We start from the raw sequence: 25,128 nt of genomic DNA, 5'->3' as shown, positions 1-25,128 counted from the left end.
CTCGTCTATGACAGTGAATACAGACCATTTTATATATATCATAAAGAAAAAAAATTATAAAAGCTAAATTGTAGTAGAAAAATGTATCAAAAATAGTAGTATGCACTTATTTTTAGATATGAGAGTGCTTAAAGTTTAGTTTTTGATAAGTTGCGCTACTATTACGTGTGTTAAAAAGAATTTTCGAGATTAACTTAATGTTATGCCGTCGCGTAGATAAAGCCTGAGGAAATCCTAGTGTATACGGTAATATAAAAGTTATTGCTTTATTAAGTTTATGTACTTTTTTTTCGGTATTGCAATAAGTTAGCTTGCATAATGCGGCTTCCTGTGTAACATATGTTCTCAAGCGTTTTTGTTATCGGCCTCGCTTGGCTGGAACGTATATAGCAGATATTACTTACATGCTAAAATTGCTAGGTACCCTATTTTGGAGATAAAATTTAATCGTATTATTTGGAGTTTTTATTTTAGAGATATTAAACAGTTATACATTTGCTCAGTGGTTACGCATTATAAATCGCAACAAATTAAAAAAAAAAGTATTATTGTGATAATACATTTTTTAATAAATTTTATCTATTAACAGGAAAAATTAGTTACACTGTGTTTTTCTAACAAAAATATGGGGGTCTTGTCCGGGATATAAACCTCGAACCTCCAATAGTTTTCACGGTAGTTAAAATGTATGCTTATTTTCATCAGATCCGTTAAAGGTTTGCAATCAAAAAGTAATTCTTAATAAATTTTATGAAGTATACTGCAATTCCTAGTAGTTATCAAAGTGATTTCGGATCTAGATGTACAAATTTGTCTATAATTGTTATCTGTTGTAGTTTGAAATGCCTTTAGTCTATGGTTAAAGAGAAACATTCTTTTTTCGTGTTTCTCAACCGAAGATGTAGTTTTGAATCTTCGGACGACCTTTTTAAGTTATTAGGAAAACATTGGATGCAGGCTAGTTTTAACAAGTCTTATTACAAACCTGTGGAGGCAGTTTTAATCCAGTAGTGGACATCATACGTCTGAAATGGCGATCATGGTGAACACGTCTGTGTCACATCAACATAATTTAATGTAAGGAAAACCAAAATATTAAATTTTATAAAGGGCTACGTGAATAAACAATTCAGTGTGAACATATATTTCATATTTTATAGCCTGAAATAACAACGCCTTTTTCAATTCACCTAAAAATATCTGGAATTTCCCCCTCGCTAACGAAGGGCTGTCTACGTAAATCGTATCGGGTATCGAATCGAAGTGCCTAATTGAATTACTTATTCCCAGTTTACGTTGCGGAAACCTACCTGTGGAAGCTGGGGAGGGTTTTGAGTGAGAAAGTTCGTTAATAATTCACAAAATTATGGTCCTCGGGGACGTGATATTTCTCTTATTTCTTTATTGTGCACAACACCACTGTTGTTCGGTTCAGTCCCATGGGATCTACCTTAAGGTTCCTTGTTTGCATTAACTACAGTATTTTATAACAGACTATCGTTTAAAATGAGAAAATCCTTTCAAGGATCATATTCAAAATTAGAAATAACTACTTATGCGAAAATAATTTGTTACTCCCAGATTTATAAGTTTTATACAGTAGACTAATGCTATGTATAATATTCTCAAAAATGTATTGTATAATAACTTATCTATTTATATACATATATACTAATTTTTACGATATAATATATAACGATAAGTTGAAATTTGTCAGGAATATAAATTCCGCCGAGTAGAGGTCAACTTAGAATTCAGCTAATCTTTTAATAACAAAAATACTATAGGTTTTACAGCAATATAATTTGGCCTGGATATATAATTTTAGTATGTTAAAAATTATTTAAGATTGTTTTTATGAGATAACCCCTGCAAAATGCAGTGTCAACCACTCGAAGCACAGCGCAAGATACTGAAGCTGCAGGTGTAACAGAAAAACATTTAGTTCGCCGAGATGCCGAACACATTTAGTTTTAAACATGTCCATGTGCAGAATGATTCATTTAGCGAATTCAACACAAAATGTTTCTTCCAAAAATTTAAAATCAAATTTAAAAGGGTATATGCTATTTATGATTAATTTATTGGAATTTAATTAAAAACACAGTAATGAATTATTGTAATATAAATAGAATTATTTTTAGTTATTTTATGTCAGGCAGTATCGTATAAATAAAAAAATAAGATTATGGTATATCTCCCAAAAGGTATCTATGGGGTGATATATTATAATGGCCACTCTTGGCATGCGAGTTGGTGCTCGCAGTGTGGTATTATAGCAAGCATAGGAAGCTGCTACCAATCCAATGGAAACCTATTTGTGAGATGTGGCAACCCCATATAATTAAACCCATTTAAATCGGGAATCGAATCTGTGAACTACGATCGCAGGTCTCATTCCTCTAGATATGCTCTTCGGCTCTTGGCGATCTTACCAAAAAATGTGGTCCGTCCCCATTGTCAGAGGAAATCTCATACTGAGCTGGATTATGCCGGCAACTTTCGTCCGCCGAGGGTTTTCTTCGCACCAGATTTGATTTCGTAGAGAAATCTTGAGCATAGACAATAATAGTGTAAATGAGAAAATGAAAAAACAACTACAATCAACGATATTAATTTAACCTATTTTATAAAGGCCTGTAATTGGCATACGATTTTTGTTAATAATAACATTCAAGCGTACAATTTAAGCGTGAAGGTACAGTGAACGAGAAAAATTTTCATTAGTAGTCTTTTAGTTAATCCATTTGTAATGACGTAAGACATTAGAAGAGGCAACGAGTATATACGTTTTGTTTTCGTTCATAAATAATGCGTCTTAAAATAATTAAATACAATTTACTTCATTTTCAAAACATACAAAATATAGATAATAAATGAAAAATTGCAATAATAACAATATTAACTTTTAAAAGTAAAAAATAGTGTAAGTCAATAGTTTCTTATCTAGTAAACCTTGTACGACAGAAGCCAATTCGAGATCGTTCAAATGTATAGTAATCAAAAGTTAAATTACAGGCAAAATTATTGAGAGCACTTTTTAAAAACATTTTGCAAATCGTCGAATAACACGGACATCTTTACCTACTTGTGTGCGAAAAGAAACTACTAAAATTGTTTATTTTATTATTCTAACATTTTAAGTATATTACTGAAGCCGTATCTATAACACTTTCTTTCCTAGCTGAATTAATGTTATCTGATCGTTGAATATCATAAAACATTGTGTTTACTATATATCTATGAAGTTTAAAATTTTGTGTACTGTGGATTTTCATATTCTTGTTACCTGACTGTGGATATTTTAACTAACTAAGTAAAGAAAAATCGTAGTTGTTGTTTTATGGATATTTTGACTAAATAAATAAAGAAAAGTTGTAGTTGTCGTTTCAGCCCATATATGCTCACTGAAAAGCCTCCTCCAAAGATATCTATGGAGGATATATTATAATCGCTATGCAAGACCGGTCATCGTAGCGATCTTTACTGGAATATCGCCTGAAAGGATAAACAAGAAGAGGAAAAAGAATTACAGACAAAAATATTCCTTTACGTTTACGGATTACGGTTCGGAGTTTTTAATTTAAATTTTGTAAAATAATTGGAATATTTAAGGAACAAAATAAGAGAAAAAGAAATATTGTCACAAAGTCAAAGACAAAAAGCTTTTACGATACACGACATATTTTAATTCATTTTAATCCGAAAACTCTTTAGTGAAGGTAAAACGTGCTAACAGCGTCTCGTTACGCACACACTGAAGCCGAAATAACTCGTGAACGTCACCACGCACGCCCACATGTGAAACTTAATAATTTCGGTAAATTACTTACCTGCGAACATATATTTTCCTGAGTGTCCAATGAGGGGTGTAAGTATTTTCAGGGGTTGGTTTCAAAATTATGGTTCACCCTACTTTAGGAGTGAAGTTATTTTGTTGAGTGAACGTGAAATTTGTGATTCTGTCTCAGAAGTGTTTTCTTAGAATCGTCCCTTTTACTGTAATGGTTTTCCTTATATCGCGAATAATTTAGAATCCAAAATGTTTTAGGTGTCGTTAATGTTAATATATACATTCATTACATAAAAAAATTGATGAATGAGATGACGTAATTATTTAAGAAAAAAAAATTCTTAACTTTAAATGTAAATCTTTCGAGAAATAGCCTTAATATTTTATTTGCAATATTAGCGCCTAAAAATTTGTCAATGTTATTTAATTTAAAATAATTATTACTTAATTAGTACATCCATTAATGTTATATATCGATATATTGATTAATTTTTTCGTAAGAGTTCACATTAGTCAGATAAAAGTGGCGTTTGATAGAAAATATTTCTAATCTCCTTAAATAAAACGATTTACTAATGTAGTATAAATTTTGAAGCAGCATGTATTGAATTATTATTTAAACAAGTATTTTGTATTTTACATGTGTTACAACGAAAACAATGGTGTACATATGTAATACAAATCCGTTATATGTCACAATATAATTTATTTACTAGTTTCAGCATCATAACAAAGCACAGAAAAGCCTGTAACCTATTGTATTGTTCTAATATATTTCAGTGGTATTAGACTGTGTAGTGGAAGCGGTTTTAGATTAAAATCCCCTGCTATAATGGTTTATAATTATTCATTATTTTTTCGTCAACACCTCAGCCATAGGACACCCACTGCTGGATATAAGCCTCCTCTATAGATTTTCAATCACGTTATATTTTTATTCATAAAAGATGTACACGGATTATTATGCAGATGTAAATATTCAAATTTATTAAAAATTTCTCTTAGTGAAATAGGCATTCGTGTAGTTCAAAGATCCCCAAACTTTTTAGTGTCGTAGACCCCTTGCCATGTTTTTCCGTGTTGGGTAGACCCCCTACTTATCTGATATTATTTCCTGTAAATTTCTAACTGTAGTGAAGTTTAGTGTTAAAAACTTAAAGTAAAAACACACGTTAATTTATAAATTTATTAATTGAATTTAAATTAAAACTACTCAAAATAAAATTTTGTATCTGTTATGTAAAATATACGTAACAATAAATAAAAAAAATAAACTATAAATAAAATAACATAACCAATAAATCAATATTTTTAGTGAGAAGGATGAACCTGATGCTTTAATAATAAATTATCAACATTTGGCGTCAATTTTGTAAGGGTTAATCTTAAATCTCCTCGGCTAATGATGTCCAGTCTGTTTCTTTTTTTCGTTAGGAGATTGGTAACTTTAAGTTTTTAAGTTCCTCCCTTTTTACAAGTTCAAAATGTATTGCTACCACAAAGCGAATACCAACATTCAACAACTTATACAATTTTATAAACATATATAATACATTTTTTACATCATAGGTACTTTTATAAATAATGTAAATGTTTTGGTATTATAAGATAGTATGATGTAAGTAAATAGGTACTATCAGTGTATGTGTTGAGATCCACTATCGTGGACCCCCATTTTCATCTCATGGACCCCCAAATTTTTTTTCGCAGACGTAGACCCCTTGCAGGTTGTTATAGACTCCTAGGGGTCGATATAGACCATTTTGGGAATCACTGGTGTAGTTCATCGTCATCAGTTTAGCAATAGCACATCCTGGACATAAATTTCTCCTATACATTTTCATCCAACAAAAGAACCAGTTGAAAGCGGCCTGCATCTCGGGTCTAGAACAAATGACATAGTTAAGTCGATTGTTCACTTGGTTCACTCAGTTGATGGACGTCTTGCTGCGTTTGCTAGTTCGTCGTCTCCACTTCAAAACTTTGAGGTTTTAAAGACCATCATTTCTGCGAGTTATGTGGCCCGTCCCACCGACCCTTGAATTCTTTGATTCCTGATTCTATCTCCATGGCTCATAGAACTTGCAAATGACGTTCAGAGTGAAAGACCACATTTCACATTAAGTCATCACTGTTAACACATATTGGTCGTAGACCTACTCTTAGACGTAGACCTAATCTTTCATTTAATTGTTGTTTATTGCAATCGTGTCTCTATTCCAGAATACGTCCAGTCTGAATAACGCAGGAGAGGTTAGCTGACATTCTACACTAGAATTCAAAGAGCACGATACCGCGTCAAGCCGCACCGTTTAAGTGTGATAGCCTGAGGCGTTGTTTCGACCACGTCCGTATACACGTTCACAAAGCCGCAAAAAGAATTTTTAGGTAGCTGTCAACGTATTAGAGAGTTGTGCCATATAGATTTTAATTCTATATTTATTTATTCATATTAATCATGGTACTACTATGGTAATAAAAAATAACGCTTGAATTATTGATGAGATCTTTTTCGTTTTTTGTCTTCTTATAAGTTATTAATTTGCTACGATAGCGGAAAGGCGATGTATGAAATGAGCAGACCATTGATCATAAAATATGTAACAAATTATGACATTGAGAAGCGAGAAATCTTAAGAAAATATTTTTTGGACTAATTAAAAAAAAAGTACTATATACTGCAAATATTCGGTTTGTTTTAATATTATTTATATAGAGTGATTACTAATAGACGTAAAAGCTTTGAAGGATTGAATGTATACATAATATATCGTAGTTACAATACGTTTAGAAAAATCGTTTAAAAATCGGGTTATTACATAATGAAATTATTTATTGTTTACTATCTGTCTATGTAGACTTTGTCCGAAGTTATTGAGCTATCGTAGTCCATTAGATAAAAAAATAATTACTGTAACTAATTAAAAATCACTTTGCACAGGTTGATTGGAAATTGGTGTAAAAATTTTAAAAGAGTTTGTACAGCTGTAACTATGTACCCTGTATAGAATGCAGATTGTTTGTGATATCATTAAAAGAAGAAAAGCACAAAGCTTATAATAGTCGATAAAGATTTTAAAACATTGATTTCATATCATTGTTTTTAAAAAAAATAACAATGGGGTAAATGATTTAAAATTTAAGTAAAGATAGTCAAAAATAGTTAAAAGACAAATAAAGAATTTAATTATTACGTCAATCAAAAGTAAATTTAAAATCTTGCGTCATGAAACTCGTAATGAAAATCTTCAAACAATGTCGGTTCCGGTAACGTTGTAAAACTAATTTATATTCGAGAGAAAAATTATTTATTCTATCGAAAAGGAAGACAGAAGACCTTGTTGTTTATTGTATGTTAAATATTACAAAGCCCGAGCCGTAAAGAGTTTGCCTGTAAATAAAGAAATGAAGTTACATAAATCCAGTCTGATTCGGATCGAACTTTAGAATTATTTATTTTATATGTACTTTATAGGCACCTGGGAAAATTGAGAGCTATTCGAGCGAAGATTGTGAATAATTTACGGATTAGAGCCTTGAAAGGCGTTACATTAATTTTTCTACAGAACATTTAAGTGGCAGTGGTGAACATTTAATTTTATTTGAATTAGTTATTTGGTTATTCTATAAAGAGTGACAGATAAATAGAAGTCCAATAGCTAAAACAATTTGAAAATCAGCTCAACCGTTCTAATAAATATCACATCTTATGTTTCAAATATGTATTTTAAAACCAGTTTTATATTAAACGCGATAATTGTCAAAGTTTTAAGAGGTGAATGTATCGGTCGTTTTTGAAGCTTTGGCACCTATTTTCAAGTGCCTTGTAAAAGTATATATTTGTCATTATTTTATATATTGGAATACGACAGGCCTTCTGGTAGCCGTAGGGATAGATAGTAAACAATAAATAATTTTAATATGTAGTATTCAGAATTTTGAAAACATTAGTTCTTATTATTGTCATTACCATATTTATTATCTGTGAAACCAGTGATGTTCGGAAACATTTAGAGTAAAAGAGTTATAACTTCACTCCTTTAAAGCTTTTACTTCGAGTAGAGAATTTTTAAATGAAACCAGTGATGTAAGGATACATTTAGACTAAAAGAGTTATAATTTCACTCCTTTAAGGCTTTTACATCGAGTGGGGAATTTTTAAATGAAACCAGTGATGTTAGGATACATTTAGAGTAAAAGAGTTATAACTTCACTCCTTTAAAGCTTTTACTTCGAGTAGGGAATTTTTAAATGAAACCAGTGATGTAAGGATACATTTAGAGTAAAAGAGTTATAATTTCACTCCTTTAAGACTTTTACATCGAGTGGGGAATTTTTAAATGAAACCAGTGATGTTCGGAAACATTTAGAGTAAAAGAGTTATAACTTCACTCCTTTAAAGCTTTTACTTCGAGTAGGGAATTTTTAAATGAAACCAGTGATGTAAGGATACATTTAGAGTAAAAGAGTTATAATTTCACTCCTTTAAGACTTTTACATCGAGTGGGGAATTTTTAAATGAAACCAGTGATGTTCGGAAACATTTAGAGTAAAAGAGTTATAACTTCACTCCTTTAAAGCTTTTACTTCGAGTAGGGAATTTTTAAATGAAACCAGTGATGTAAGGATACATTTAGAGTAAAAGAGTTATAATTTCACTCCTTTAAGACTTTTACATCGAGTGGGGAATTTTTAAATGAAACCAGTGATGTTAGGATACATTTAGAGTAAAAGAGTTATAATTTCACTCCTTTAAGGCTTTTACATCGAGTGGGGAATTTTTAAATGAAACCAGTGATGTTAGGATACATTTAGAGTAAAAGAGTTATAATTTCACTCCTTTAAAGCTTTACATCGAGTGGGGAATTTTTAAATGAAACCAGTGATGTTAGGATACATTTAGAGTAAAAGAGTTATAATTTCACTCCTTTAAGGCTTTTACATCGAGTGGGGAATTTTTAAATGAAACCAGTGATGTTAGGATACATTTAGAGTAAAAGAGTTATAATTTCACTCCTTTAAAGCTTTACATCGAGTGGGGAATTTTTAAATGAAACCAGTGATGTTAGGATACATTTAGAGTAAAAGAGTTATAGCTTCACTCCTTTAAAGCTTTTACATCGAGTGGGGAATTTTTAAATGAAACCAGTGATGTTAGGATACATTTAGAGTAAAAGAGTTATAATTTCACTCCTTTAAAGCTTTTACATCGAGTGGGGAATTTTTAAATAAAACCAGTGATGTTAGGATACATTTAGAGTAAAAGAGTTATAATTTCACTCCTATAAAGCGTTTACATCGAGTAGGGAATTTTTAAATGAGACCAGTGATGTTAGGATACATTTAGAGTAAAAGAGTTATAATTTCACTCCTTTAAAGCGTTTACATCGAATGGGGAATTTTTAAATGAAACCAGTGATGTTAGGATACATTTAGAGTAAAAGAGTTATAGCTTCACTCCTTTAAAGCTTTTACATCGAGTGGGGAATTTTTAAACAGAAGTATAAACGATTTAATTAATAAGGGCGTGTATTGAAACCAAGTCTGGTTAACATTGCCTTGTTTACGTAATAAACACTGTTTAAATTATGGTTTAAATGTGGTTTTGTGATATTCGATATTACAATATGCATACGTGTCGAGAATTATTTAGCTGTTTTGCCTACTTATAAATTAATGAAACAATACCAGTTATTCCGACTTCGTCTGATTTTAATGTTATTTTATAGTATTACGAATCAAAAAAAATAGTTTTTTGAAGGAACTTAACTGATTTACGTAATATTCTTACTGTCATGATATACAAGGTGATTGATTGTAGGTGTAAAAGGTTTAAAGGACTGAATCTTCGGGTAATTCTATGCCCAGCTGTGGACGTTCTGTAGCTCACATGATCACACTTAAATAAGTTATACACTTTTAAACTTTTATATGTATAACCAACCCTGTATATAATTGTACTATATGAGTCACTATATAATTCAAATAAAATAGCTTTTTTTCGAATTTTTGGTTCTGTAAACATTTCCGGTGTTGTATAGTTTAAATATAATATTTTCCCTAAAATCGAACCCGTGACCTAAGATTATAAATGGTAATCTTTAACCACTAATCTAATACTGTTCAGACTACTATTGTTGTTTACTTATATGCTGTTCATTAGTTCCATAAACAATTCAAGTTGCTTTTCATAACATAACTCAATGAGAAGAACAGAGTATTTGCAAAATGATTTAGCACGTGATAATAATATAACATATGTTGTCGGGTTGGTATAGTCAAAAATTACAATGACATTGCATCATTAACCATAATTTTAATATTAATGTAGCGCCGCGTATTTATAAATCTGTTTACAATTGTTACCGTTTGTACCAGAATGAAATCATTTAGTTAATGACTACTCTACATATTTTAACATGAGAATAAAATTGTTAAAAATGTAAGAGTACTATAATTTCGATATTTAAAATTGTTAACATAAAAATATAAAATTCTCGATGAGGATAATCGCAAACATGTCAGTTTTTCAAGTTGACCTTGGAAATTTTATAGAAAATTTCTTAAAGAATAATTAAATACACTGTTAAAATAAAATTATATTTCTTGACTTCTATTGTAAATTAATTGACATTTCGAAATATAATTTCGCCATTTTTGCTTTTGATTACTTTTGAATGAAGTCTTAGAAAACAAATTTGTTTCTTTGTGGAGTCATTGCTTTGTTTCCTAAGATTGTTTAAGCTGGTAATATATTTAAGTAAAATGTATTCTCTGGTTTTTAATTCATGAACTTGAATTTTTCATTGGTTGTGATTGTATCGAATAAATAGACTTTCTTGATAAAAAAAGTGTGATGTTGTTTTTATTCCAACAAACTCGACTTTCAACAAACATATCTATGTATAATATGATGCAGTTTATTTAAGACAACAGTGCACAAATGAACAATCTCCTATAGATATATGTCAATGAATAATTAATCTGGCCATAAATACTTTTACAATTATAAAACAAAATAATGCCGCATTTGAATTAAGAATTTGTTATTCTATTGTTTTTATCATATTAATTTGTTTTCTCATGTTTGCGTCAAACCATGTTAAATATTTTGTTAATATAGTTTTAGAGTAGGATGATAAGAAAACCGAATTGCTGTGCATGCATTACATAAAGTAGATACGGAGTGAATTATAATTTTAAAAATCTATCTGCTTGGTATAATAATGATATTTAATAGCTGGATAAAGATTTATGGTCAGTTTCAGAGAGGATGGCAACAATCCACATTGTCAGTACAGAATTTTACATGAAGAGAGTGCGTGACTCTATTAATAACTGGACTTAACGTTCTAAGAATTAACTTAAGAATAAACTTAATTTACATCAATTTTAACCATCATCATATACTTTAATATATCAATTAATGTATAAGTTTGCACATATAGTTGGGATTAAAATTTTAAGTAATAGAAAAAAATGTGCTCCAGTGCAAAGGCCAAACTAAGTAAATAGGGTGATTAGTTATAGGTGTAAAATCTAAGAATAAGGGAATGTATCGTGAATATAAAGCTAACATGTTACCTTTCAAAATATACCCGAACCAAAAAGCTATAATTTTTGAGAAATAATAAATTATGTAATAATAATACAGTTATAGAAAGCTTTAGCGTATTTCGCAATACTACATATTAAAAATTAATCGTTGTTTAATATCTGTCCTTTCAGATTTTGTACTGCAACAAGTTGTTGACCAATCAAATATTGACCAATATTATTTCAGTTTAGTCATAAACCTTGATGTCGACATAATTTCAAATTCTATGACAAAATATATTTTGTAATTCCCTTTATGAGAATTAATTTCAGAGCAAAAGGTTTTGTCGCTAATTTATATTTAGCGTATAATAAATCTGACTGTCGCGATATCTCTGGCGGGGATTTAGAATTTAATTTGCTATAAAATACGAACGGAATTCACGTTACGTTTATTAGACAACCAGAACAAGCTTCGCAGATAAAATGGAACTGAGAGTTAAGAATCTACGCAATCTAAACTAGGATTTTGAGCAGAATTTCAATCTTGTTGTTTGTAATATTATTGATAAAAAATGTTAATCGTGGATCTGTATTAATTTTCAGTTCAGAAATTGTAAACTGAATCATCATTTCGAAATACCATTTTAAATTTTTATTCTGAACTATTCGTAGAATCTTCAATCTTGAATAAACTTTTCTAAAGCGATAAAAACATCGAAATCTTTCTTCCTTAGGTGCCTTTTTAGTGTAGAAGATTCGCAACTATTTTTTTTAATTATACAAACTTCTACCGTGACTGTATATTAAAAATTGCCTTATGCGTAAAGAGAAGATAAAATAAAATTCATTTATTCAACATCAGAACTGTCAACGGAACTCTTATTCATCAACAAGATTTTTTAATTTATTTTGTTTATGATTCTACTCTGCTTTGCAAGGTATTATATTTGTGGAGAAGTAGGAAGAAACTCCACAATAATACATCTTTTAATATTATAACAACGAAAATTTAAACATATGTGAAAATTGCGTTCCATCCACTGCAAGGTTCCAAGGGCTCCCTATAATATGGAAATTTACCATAATCGCCATTCTTCATAGACGGGTTGGCTATCGCTATATTGTTTTGTGGTATACAGGGAACGCTGCTGCCTATCCTCTAGAAACTAGTTTGTGAGTAGCGGCATTCCAATATCATTGATGCACAGCGTGTGAATTATTTCAGATTGTACCCTGGGAATCGAACTTTTGACCTACGGTCGCAATTCTTAGTCCTCTACCGTTGGGCTGTACTGCATAAATACATTAAAAGATATTGAATAACTATATGCCATGAATAATTACGTACTCACAAAATTTATAGCCCATTGCAATCCAAAAAAACAAAAAAAAATGTTTTAGAGTGATCACTATATTCAGATTTAATGACGTTAAAATGATCAATGATTACCTGCATAATTTTTATATCTTATTTGCATTATGATTTGCAAAATGGAAATTTTATAATGCTGAATGATATCAATATTAAATATTGATTCAAATTATTTATAAAAACATTGGATTAATTTCAATTTGATAAACACATAATCACAACATCACTATGCGCCATCTTTAAAAAGACGAAACATACAACAATAAAAATGAGACCAGGAACATATTTTATTTCATAAAGTCTCTTAATATGTAGATAAAAGTTTGATAAATAATACCTAACAATTAAAAACTTAATGATTTCGCAATTTTTATTTAATTGTTTTACCTGAATGTTATGAACTCACATAATCGTTGCATGCATCTTCATCTTTAATAATGCAACAAACCAAAGATAACCCTAACATTTGTTTTGTTTTAATTGTCGTCAAATGTGTTTTAACTTTCCAGGCACAAGGAAGATTCGAGAAATTGGAGGAGCTGTTTTTTTTATTTGTCGATCAGTTTTTATTTACATTTAGATTTAAATATGTATGTAGGTATATTTATGGATTGATGAAACAGATTCAAATATATAATTTGTTAGTTAATTTTGCATAATAAGAATTGAAAATCAAGCATTCTTTGATCCCCGATCCAAAACCTCATGGTTCCGGAGGCCATCTTTTCTGCTAATCCAGTTCATCTTCCTGGGCCATGTCGATTATTTTCACTGGTATACAGATCTCCGCACGTGTAATTCGATCTCGTAGAGAAATCCTGAGTATAGCTCTTTTCATGGTTCGTTAAGCGATTGTGATCTTACCATTGAAGCACGGAATCAGAGATCGCGTTTCTTCGCCAAACGTGATCACTGGCAATACACATTGATGGTATACTCTATTTTTAAGGTATTGAGGAATATTGGACGAGAAAATGTTTCGTATTTTTCCGAATCCTGTCCAAGAGTTGACTTCATTCTTGAAGCTTTACTTACAGTTATTATATTAACACGGTATAATAAAATCATTTCTTTTTCATACATAGTGTAATATGGAAATAAATTACGTTGAATATATAATGAATTTATTTATATTTCATATCGGCACTCTTCATACGTACTCGCGAATGTCTGAATGCTTAATGAGAGTAATTATATGTAGGACAAGCTTTGAATATTTTTCATTCACGTCTTCGAACACGCAGCGGCAAATTCAATATACAAATTATATGTGATATTAATTTCTAAGCGTACGGAGTATTTCAGAGGCTCATAATAAATGTTAATATAATTGTTTAATTTCGTTTGAAGTTGAGACAAAGCAAATATGTTTTCTATACATTAAAGTCAATATACCTTGTTAAATCGTCGCCTTATAATTAGATTATTTGCGAACAGGTCCCGACATTGTGTATTTACGTAAGTTAAGTGAAATATTGATAACGAATTTGCCAAATAGTTGATATAATAATGGAGATGTACTATGACTTCGGTGAAATATCCAACGAAATATTTATAATTCATATAAATTATCATTTTATAATTAAATTATGAGTAGAACAAATACTGTAATACGTACAAAACAGAGTACGTAATATTACTGAATATTATGTAATATCTGTATTTTTCCTGCTTTGTAAGAATTTAGAATAAAATATTTTTATATTTTTAAATATAATTATATTATAATATATATTTTTAAATTTAAATATAATTTTCAGTCATTTCCAATTTTCGTGTTTGTTAGCTGTATTTGAAACAATACATTTTATAATATATTCTATCGCACGCAATTGGTAAGTCTTGATTAGAAAGTACTTTTAGAATAATTTACCAAGATATCTATTCATAATGTTTTTTTTTTAATAAATATATGTAAAATAATAAATATACAGAAATTTTAGGAGCATAAGATTGTAAGTAGTATGATAGGTAACGGGATCTATTACATATTAATATCATATTTCAATGAGTTCCCTCGGAGACACTACACTGTACGTGTCGATGTGTTTTTTTCCAATTTTTTTTTCGTTTTGGTAAAACTAAACACAACTAGAAAATGCGATCTTGATATTAGATCTCAGGATGTGTAGTACTCGCAAAGAGTAAAAAAAATGGTTTAAATCTAAAATAAAAAATCCACTAATACATTTTAACACATTGGAAATACGTTGTTCTTTGATTTCAGGGAGCATGCATGTTATTCAATATTATATAAACCTTAAATAAATTAACGTTTAGGTAGTTTTTCATGATTGGCGACCGCGACCCGATATACATGGCGGGTAGGTCCCCCACTAGGGGGTCGACCAAAGATTCAAGGTCGTGCGTAATCGCTGTATACGGTGCAAGATCGTGGCGATTTTTCTGCGAGGCTTAGCAGTGGGCATCAATCGGCTGACATAATGATGTCGATGATAAATATAAAAAATTGTAATAAATTTCTTTGTTAGATACCGTTCACTGATAAAGTTAAGGTTATAATCTATGAACAAACACCGTATCCCTTAGCATATATGCCGAGGTTAAAGCAATCGAATAAATTGAGTTTTTGTCCCGACCTCTCCTTAGTTAAATTTATCCTTTCAAAATCGAAAGTCAGTGATCCGTGAGTAGCAAGCTTTGTGATCGTTGATGTAGGCCTCAATAAATATAACCCGCTTCTAACGAGTGTCCTCTAGGGAAAGTCTGTAAACCAGCAATGGGACTTTATTATTAAAACATTTCGACTAAGTACAAATGTAACATATTTAATGTGATGTTTTTAAACAGTTTAAAGGTAAAGGAAGTAAAGGAATACAAGATCAGTGTTTTTCCTTTTTAAATAGTTTCAACACATATCACTTATATGTTTTCCACGATTACAACATAGTTCCGGAAATTCTGTTTATATAATATATACAGGAAATATATTAAGAAGACTAGCTGTGTATGTTCTTCGCCTGAAATTATAAAGATGATATATTTTAATGTAAGTTTACAAAAGAATACGTAGCGTAAAGAAAGATACGTATCCGTATAGTTTACGGTCAGCTTGATAAACACGACATCAATTTACTTGGATCCTTGCTATCTAATCTGGCATTGTGAGGTTTCATTCAATATTATGCTAGACACTGGCCCATGCATTGTTATATCGGAATATCTTATGGTAGAGATATTAACCAAACCAAAGAGCTTTGCGGAGTATTTATTGGAATATTTACATTAATATTAATTCAACGAAACTGCATTAAAGCTATTACATACATTTCTAACCTATTACTTACGTTTCGACTATTTTATTTCATTATTGTTTCATTTATGAATGTTTTTACAGTTATGTTATTATTTCACTTAAAATATGCTACAATGCCGTATATATCACTTTACGGTATTTATCTTTATATATTAAGTCTTTTTATTTCTTTATTAGCTATCTATTAAAGAGGAAATTTTAGATACGAAAACATTTTAATTAAGTTTTGATACTAGATATACCTGTATCCTTACGGTGTTAAACTTCACAGTTTGAAAGCAATGGTAAATAAACCACATAAAGTGTGGATCTTCTGAAATTAAGACCTGAACATACAATCACATCAGAATCTAAATTATTGTTCGTTTAAACGTATTCGAAGTGCAAGATTTGAAAATAATTAAAAAATAAAATAAAAGTGGGACATGTTTCGGAGATGTAGCCATTGTAACATATTGTTGAAAGAGCGGTGTAACCATTCCCGACATCGTCAACAATAATTTCGTGATTATAATAAACTTTTAATATAACGCAGGTTCTGAGGATCTTCCTATATTAGACCAACGAAGTAACAATCTTTTTAGAGATCCAAACGCTTCGACGGTTCAAGCGACAAATCTCAGTCTGTGATGCTGTCAAGTTTTTATACTAAACCAACAATTTTTCGCCTACTCAACAAATACTTTATAAAAATATAACAATAATAAGCTGGTAAAAATATCTTTTTATAACCATCTAATTGTTAAAAACCTTGTAGCCAAAAGTTGATGGTCTGTCGAAATCAAAAAGAAAAAAATTATAAATAAAACATATTTCAAAGTGATCAGTAATACTGATGAAAGGTAAAATAAACAAAATGTTTTTGATCGATAAATATTGCATTGATCAGTTGTTATATGACAATGTAAATCTGCAGTGTTTAAACTGTCAATTGCGTAAAATTTATATATATATATTTTAATTTTTTCCCGAAGAATAGAATAAAAAGTCGAATGAATTTGTAAAAGCTTTTGTTGTAACCAAGGAAAATGGGAATTCATTTTATGTACATAGATTAGGTAACAAAATGAGATGCCTAAAAAGGTTACAAATCCTATTTGTTTCGGCTTTGTGGCTGTCGGCACATTATATTTTAATATCGTAACATCTGTGAGTGAAAAGGATATCTTTTTTTTTATATTCTTTATTTTTATTTAGGCTGAAGTATGGATATGTATTTATTTCAAAGTGTTTCTTACTTATTCCGCTTTACTCGCGTCATCATCGATCAATTCTAACTTCACTATAGAAAATTATACGTCAGTTTTTTTGTAGGACATGTTTGTAAAAAAATTTGTCTGGTGAACACAATATTATATAGATGCTAGTGCTGTCTTTATCTTCCTTATCATCGATTATGATGATGTGTGCTATTTTTCTTTATATGTAGATTTTCTGGACAAACTAAGTCTATTCGCAATAACTGCATTCGATTCGTTTTTATCCTTTGAAAATACGCCCTCGTTTCCGTTCGCCGACCTTATCTCAAATGGTTTCGCATCATTTTCGGTTTCTTCCTTAGTTATGTCTTACGCTGCGCATTCATACTTAATAATAATAAATAAATAAAAATAATACTTGCAAATCTTTGACTATGTAATTTTACTATGGTAATACTCCATTTCCTTTCTAAAGCGTTCTACTTTGGAATAAACTTACCAACAGAATAAGAGAGTCAACAAAGCGTTATTTGTGAAACAGAAGGATGAAAACCTATTGGAGGAAGAATCATATTAATTTTATTCTGATTGAAAATTGTAAAGTATATATATGTAAAGATACATGTGTAATGTAATCAGCTAACAAGTATATTATTAAATATAAAAATTAAATAATTTTGCTATAACATCACATACATGTTTACTAGATGTTTCTGCACCAACTTGATTTGATTCTTAGAGAATGTCTACTAAGCATTAAGTACGCCTTTACACAAGTTGAAAAAGTCTAAATTAATAAATAAATTTTATTAATTTAGACGATATATCATTGCAATCATGACATTGACGCATTATAATTAAAGGATGTCGGAGCTTTAACAGCCTAAATTATAAGTGAATATATAAAGGTATATCCAATAGTTTACTACACGCGTTTCAAACACAATTTCACAAATACAACATATTGGTAATCGTTCAATTAATAGAACCTAAATTTCAAGCTTTTATCACAAATTTAATTTCGAATAACATTTTTTATCATTTTTTATTAAAATTCAAAATTAGAATATTTAGTAATTCATATTCTCTCTAAGGATCATTCATTACGGCCACTTCTGTACATCGTGAGAAGTATGCCAGAAGAGTAAAATTTGATATAAAATAGTATTAGATTGCGCTCCATTATAGCGAAAGCCTTCAACTTAAAATCACGAGGAATCCAATCGCGCCTAAATCTGACAGGAGCCACAACAAACTCAGATGGGTTTTTTGTGGTCATTCACACAATATCATTAATAATTAAAGTAATAATTCAGAGAGATTACAAGATAGTATATTGTAATACAATACACATGTACCAGGTTCAAAATAATAGTTTTGTTACTTCCTTGGGGAAGGTTGGGCAAGTATAGAGCTAGCTTACATCGTAAAACTCTTATTTATTTACATTAAATAGGAGAAAAATAAAGATAATTGATCTATATTCGAGATGTTTACACGTGCATTAGAATCGTGGATTATTTTAACATATGTATTAAGCTGCCATCAGCTTGGAATGCTGATCTGTAGGGACGGTCAGAACTTCAATAACTCTTTTTAAATGTAATTTTACAATTTTTGGTATATAATATAATATTATTCATGCTAATGGGTCAACGAATCAAGTTCTGTTTCGGTTGAAATTGATTTAGAGGGCTAAGGCTATTTGGTTGAACTTTATCATACATACGTATTAACATTTTTTTTATTATCAGGATCGATGTTCCGCAGACATTAGCATTCGTGACTTTGTTTTACATACACGTTTATAATTTATGATTTTCTTGCTTATATTTTTGCATGTTACAGTGTTGAAGTAAAAAAGTAGGTCTCTTAATCTATTTCAACGATGCCCTAATAATGTTCAGTTTTTAACATTACGGTTTGTGTGACTGCTTCCACATCCCTACTCCATTTTATCATCCTCACTACGTATTAACATTAATAAATATTCTCATTATCATATATATATATATATATATATATCTAGACTATGGACTGTAAAAAAGTCGAATAACACTATAATAAATTAAATACAAAATAAATTATGTATTTATTGTTGGAAACCAATAAAAGATCATATCTGTGTAAAAGTTTGCTGTTATGTGTTAGACAACTTCATTGAAATAGGTTGGATCGAAGCGAACTACCCATTCGCAGTATTACAATAGCCTCGAGAATAGTGTACGGAAAACTATAGAAGCAAAGATTGAATTCGAAACAATTTCGACGTCCTAGTTAGGACCGACAAAGTTTTGTTTGAAACGTTTTTATATTCTGCATCTTTTTTCGTCTGTAATGGAAATTAGCAATAAATATAGTATAGTTATATTAATTTTGACTTTTTGTTTATTTTATTAGCCTTGTAATGTTCCTACTTTAGGGATAAAGTTAGTTTATTTTAATTTTAGTTCCAGGATGTCGTCGCGGCTACAGCCCTTAGGGGGCGCCATTATTGGCAGACGGGTTGGCGATCGCTGTGTGGTATTTTAGTACGTACAGAACGCTGCTGCCTATCTTCTGGAAACCTGTTTGTGTGTAGTAGCATTTCTATATAATCGATCCATGGAGTGTAAATTACAGATTCTATTCCGGGATTTATACAGGCGAAAGCAAGCCTCCCTCCCTACCCCTGGGCTACCACTGCATTTATTTGTCATATGTCTAATGATATTATGTTTTTCTATTTCCTAACATTTCTAATATCGTATAATTCACACAAAGTGTACGCTTACTCGGATTCGAACCCGCGATTTTTGATCATAAACTAGTACAATATTTATATCGTTGCTATATGTACTTTTGTATGAATTTAGGCGAATGAAAATTAATTGAAAAAAAAAAGAATGAAATTGGTATGTATATGTCGGTAACACAAACTTAGCGATGCTTTTCAAAAATACGACGAAGAGTGTTTTTGTATTCGACTAACATAAAATTTTTGTTTTTAAGTTGCTTGCAATATATGTCCTTTTTCCTATAAAATCGCGAGTAGAGAATTGAGCAGAACGAATTTCAATTAAATATCTTGGATATAGCTATTATAAATATAAAAAGATGTATAAATAATAAATCATCATCGCGATAGGACGTCTATTACTTGATGTGATATATTGGTTTCTCCGTTGGATCGGTTGGAAGCGGCCTAAGTTCAGCGTTAACTTTAAATATTAACAAAGTCATCTGTCAACCTTGTGGGTGGACGTCCTGCGCTGCGCTTGCTGGTCCATGATCTCCGCTTCAGAAACTTACGACCCTAGCAGTCATTTGTTCTGCGCGCTATGTGGCCTGCCTTGTGCCGTTTCAACTCCCTAATCCGCTCGTCTATTGCGATTACTTTTGTTCGTTTAGGATCTCATCTTTCCTAAATCGACCAATTAAAGAAATTTCGACCATAGCCCTCTTCTATGGCTCGACTGTAAGCTTGCAAATGAGGCCTGTACGAGACAGCTTTTCTGCACCGTAAACTAAAAAGGACTTTGTCAAAAAAAATAAGTAAAGCAAAAAGAAAATTGATCATTTAAACAATATTTTATATATACTATGCTTTTTATTAAAATTTCCAACGATGTTATTATTGTAATAACGTAAAAGAAGGATAATTAATTTACCTGTACCATCTTTGACTTTATGATTTTAATAGAAACAGCTGAAGTAGCCGCGGGAAAGGTCGACGAGAACTTATAAATTTGAGGATAAAATAAAGCGAAACGGACATGTTATTTTAGGTTTTGTAGTACATGACCCATTAGGACATTGGCACTTAATATACTTGTAGCTTTTTTTTTATAAAATACAGAGTAAAAGTTATTTTCTAGAGGAAGGACAAAAGTAGTGAATTATGTAGACGTGATAAATTAACCTTTTCTCTAGCAGATGGCTCAGACAGTTATATATATACACCCACGACCGCAACTCCTCTATTTTCAACCCTTTTATGTCTATCTATCTGTAAAGTTGTATAGCATTAATTATACGGAGGTAGACAAGTAACATTCAATGCGGTCAGAAAACGACTCCTTTACGTTTAGTTGTTAAACGTATTATAATAGTTTATTATTTTTGAATATCATCATCATTTCAAAAGGGTTGCTTAGTACTGGGTATAAGTCAACAGCTTAGATTTCTAATAATATCACAACAAAGCTGCAAACACTGCAAACAAGTTGAAAACAGCCTGAATCAAACGTCTTATAACGACCTTAACAAAGTCATCTGTCCACGTTGTGGGTGTGTGTGTCTTGTTCCTACGCTATGCTTACAATTAGCTTGCGGTTGTGGTTATTGACTATAAAATAGTTAAATTTAAATATCATTTCATAAATTCAGAATCTATGTAATGCTAGCTAGCCTAGCATTACATAGATTCTGAATTTATTTTTCTAATAACTAATGCTGTTTTTTCGTAAATAATACTAGTAATTAATCTGATGCTATATCTGAAAATTGATTCTAAGGTTCAACGCAGTCTAAAAATAGACCTCCATTAATTACGGAAATTCTTTTAAACGAATGACTAATGTTTAATTAGGAAGTATTATTGTTAACTTTTAACTAACTCAATAAAAGTACACAAGTTAGTAAAGAAAATAGATAAATTTTGACGACAAAATGGTGTTAAAATTACTAAGTGTAGTTAATTGTAATCGTAGAATTTAAATTAGAAAAAAATATTAGTTAGTAAGGAAAAACTGAAAATGAAAGTATTTTGGCTGTGAGGGTCCAGTATATTAGTTTATTTTGGTAAAAATATTTATTGGCCACACATGTTTTGGAAATCTCCGCAATGTACTACCAAAGAACACTTTGTATTTTGTTCAAAGTTGTTACGGTGTATTTGACTTATAACTATTTGAAAAGGGTTTATTAAGGAAAGCGCTTGAAAGGAAACTTGCGAGGACAGTCACGCCTGACAGCTGTCATTTTATTGTCTCATTGTATTCTAGCGAGCGTATTCTGTTTGTCGCTATACGTGTAAAGTTGCCGGTGAGAAATAATATCCTAAGTCTAGAACCGCATATAACTTTGTTAACACAGTACAATATTAAGATTTGTCATAAGATTATCTTAAATACAGGAAATAATATGATACGATTTATTGTGTTTATTTTGTCGCCTAAACAAAATTAGGCTTCAAGAGTTTTTACAATGCAATTTTTCGAATACTTTTTTGAATTTATCCGTTAATTTATGTATTATTTATCCTGTTACGAAATAAATATGTAAAAATGTATTCTCTATCTCTTCGATCTAGATTACAAGATTACTCTTGCACAACTTTTTCTTTTTTAAGTGCCTCCGGTGCCCAAATCAAAGGATAATTGTTACTATGGGCACGAGAGGTTTTTGCTTTTACCTTTGCTATTGTTTTTCTGGTATTAATAATCGTATATTTCTCAATTAAACATTTTCATGTAACTTTCAACACAAACACAAATAAAATTAACGAGACTGTTGAACAGGGGCGTTGACAGCCGTTGTTCTATAATCTCTTAAACTATAGAACATATGATAATTACATGATCATGTATGTATTTATTATTAAGTATATAGAAAAATCAATTTTATTTGTATTATATTGAAAAACTGTTATATGTTTATGCATTAATGTGGTAATATTCAAATATATCAGCAGTACAGTCCTTAAAACGTTGAGGACAGCTATTAATAGTCACTGACCCTTTTCTTGAGAAAATTCCTCACTGCTTGTTTTCAGATTTAAAGTCATTTTGTAGTTAAGAGCATGCCATGCTATCTAAAACTTATCATAAATTATAATCCACTGGATTAAGACCGGGATTAACGGATGGTCAACCGTCAGCCTCTGATAACGTTCGAAACGTTCGTTCATAATCTAGTTTACTTGGACAGTGCTGGGTGACCCTTAGAGGACTGTTTCTGGTTACGGAACATGTCGTTAGGCGGCAAAATCACCTTCTCATGAATCATACCTTGATAAATTTATGCTGATGTTTTGAGACCGAAAAAATATCGCTACATTACTTCTTGAAACTTAACTTCCCTCTTAACCAACACTGGAGTAGAATAATACCTATGTTGTACTCAAATAACTAATCGGAAAGCTTCTTTCATAGCTTTATGCGTATTTTAAAAAATTAATTGTTTCATCTAGAGACTATTTAGATATACAAAATGTTACTTTGACTAGGAGTGAAAAATTATTAATTCTTAAGTAACTTAGGACAGCTACTTGTACCGACTTCTTTTAATTTACGTCTTAAGTTAATATACAATTATTTATGCGCAATTACTTCTCCACATTGTATTGTTGCCGGGGTTAATTTAATTGGGCTATTAAGTTTATACCACGGACACAGTATTCCTTTAATATAACGGGTGCGCAATCCAATTTAAAGTGTTCTTTGTTTGTCTGCTGTGACTACATTTTAATTTATAGTATACAGAGTGAAAACTTATTCAATTGTAACTTGCTTTTGTAAGTTTGAGTGGTAAAATAGTTTTGTTAACGTTATTTAAATCATAGTTTTCGTTGCTTAGAAGTAAAGTTGCGTAGTTAAAACTAAAATTGCATGTCTTGGTATTTTAATACTGAATATTTTTTTTTTTTAAATTACTTTTTATTAAAAGGTAGTACATAATTGCAGAAGTAATTCTAAAAGTTGTTAACTCGTACGTGTATCTGGAATAAGCCATCCAACTTCGAGAAAGAGGCGAATCGTTGAATTCAATTCGGCTGGGCAGTGTTCGAGAAACTTCGAAACATATTGTCGTACAACATCGATGACTTACAGCACTGAAACGAGGTCTCATACTTCGAGAATCATTGGCAGTCGCTCAACGAGTCACTGAAAAAGCTAAGGTTGTGAACTAAAGACGATAACGAACGGAAGTAGCTGAGATGGCCCGTTATATTGGCAAGAAGACCTATTATATTGAGAAGCAACAGCGGGCAGGCCGTATAGCGTGCAGAATAGATAGCCGTTGCGGCCTTAGAGTTCTGTAGCGGAAATCACAGACCCGAAATGGTTGGCGTTCACATTGGAAGACGTATAAACGTACGCTAACGCGGAAAGCTCTATGGCTGAAATGATGATGATAGTGATGAATACTACTATTGTATTTACACAGCTCTTAGTGCTTTATGCGATTTAGTTGGAACCTAAATATATCATATACATATATCTGTGTATGTATGTAAATGATATCACAAATTTAGCATAAAATAATAATTTTATTGAAAATATTTCTTGTACTTAGTGATAAATCTCTTTAATATATTTTATTTCAATTTTGAAACATTTACAGAGACGAAAAATATTTTTAAGTCTTCAGAATTCGTGTCAAATTGTAGAAGAGATGAAAGTGAGTAAAAATATTAAGTGAATTTGTGAAAAGACGGCGTTTTTTGCGTTTCATGCTAGAAATCTTCGCATTTATTTCGTGTCTTCTAGGTTTTATTTGCTTCAGAGAAGTCGCTGAGATTTGCACAATTTATAATGACCAGGTTACGAAGTTATTAAAATGTGAAACAAAACTTATCGTCTTTTTATATCTAGTGTATTAAAAGTTGTACTTTAGTTAAACGAGAAGTTAAAATTATTGTTAGTTACATTATAATATTTCTTTTAAACTATAAATTGTTATTTTAAAAAAAGTTTTTACAACATTAGCTGTTTTAATTTGCTTACATTATTTAATTTGCTTGTTTTTACACAATACTTCAGCAAAAAAACGCAATTGCAATATTTTAACCTGAAACTCGAATTATAACATAAATCGCTGCTTGTAAGTGCTCTTCGGGTAATTTACCACAAAATCCAGTTGCGAAACATATTTTTTTATTATTTTTTATTATTTATATATATTGACAAGTAAAAGTAGCGCAAAGTACGAATTGGCTTCTTTTGTATTGATTGATAAAACGACA

Source organism: Battus philenor, unplaced genomic scaffold (assembly GCF_028537555.1).
Source record: "Battus philenor isolate CCGP_79_NKW_IND1 unplaced genomic scaffold, ilBatPhil1.0.hap1 SCAF_23, whole genome shotgun sequence".
Classification (NCBI taxonomy): Eukaryota; Metazoa; Arthropoda; class Insecta; order Lepidoptera; family Papilionidae; genus Battus; species Battus philenor.
Note: the sequence above shows the minus strand (reverse complement) of the source record.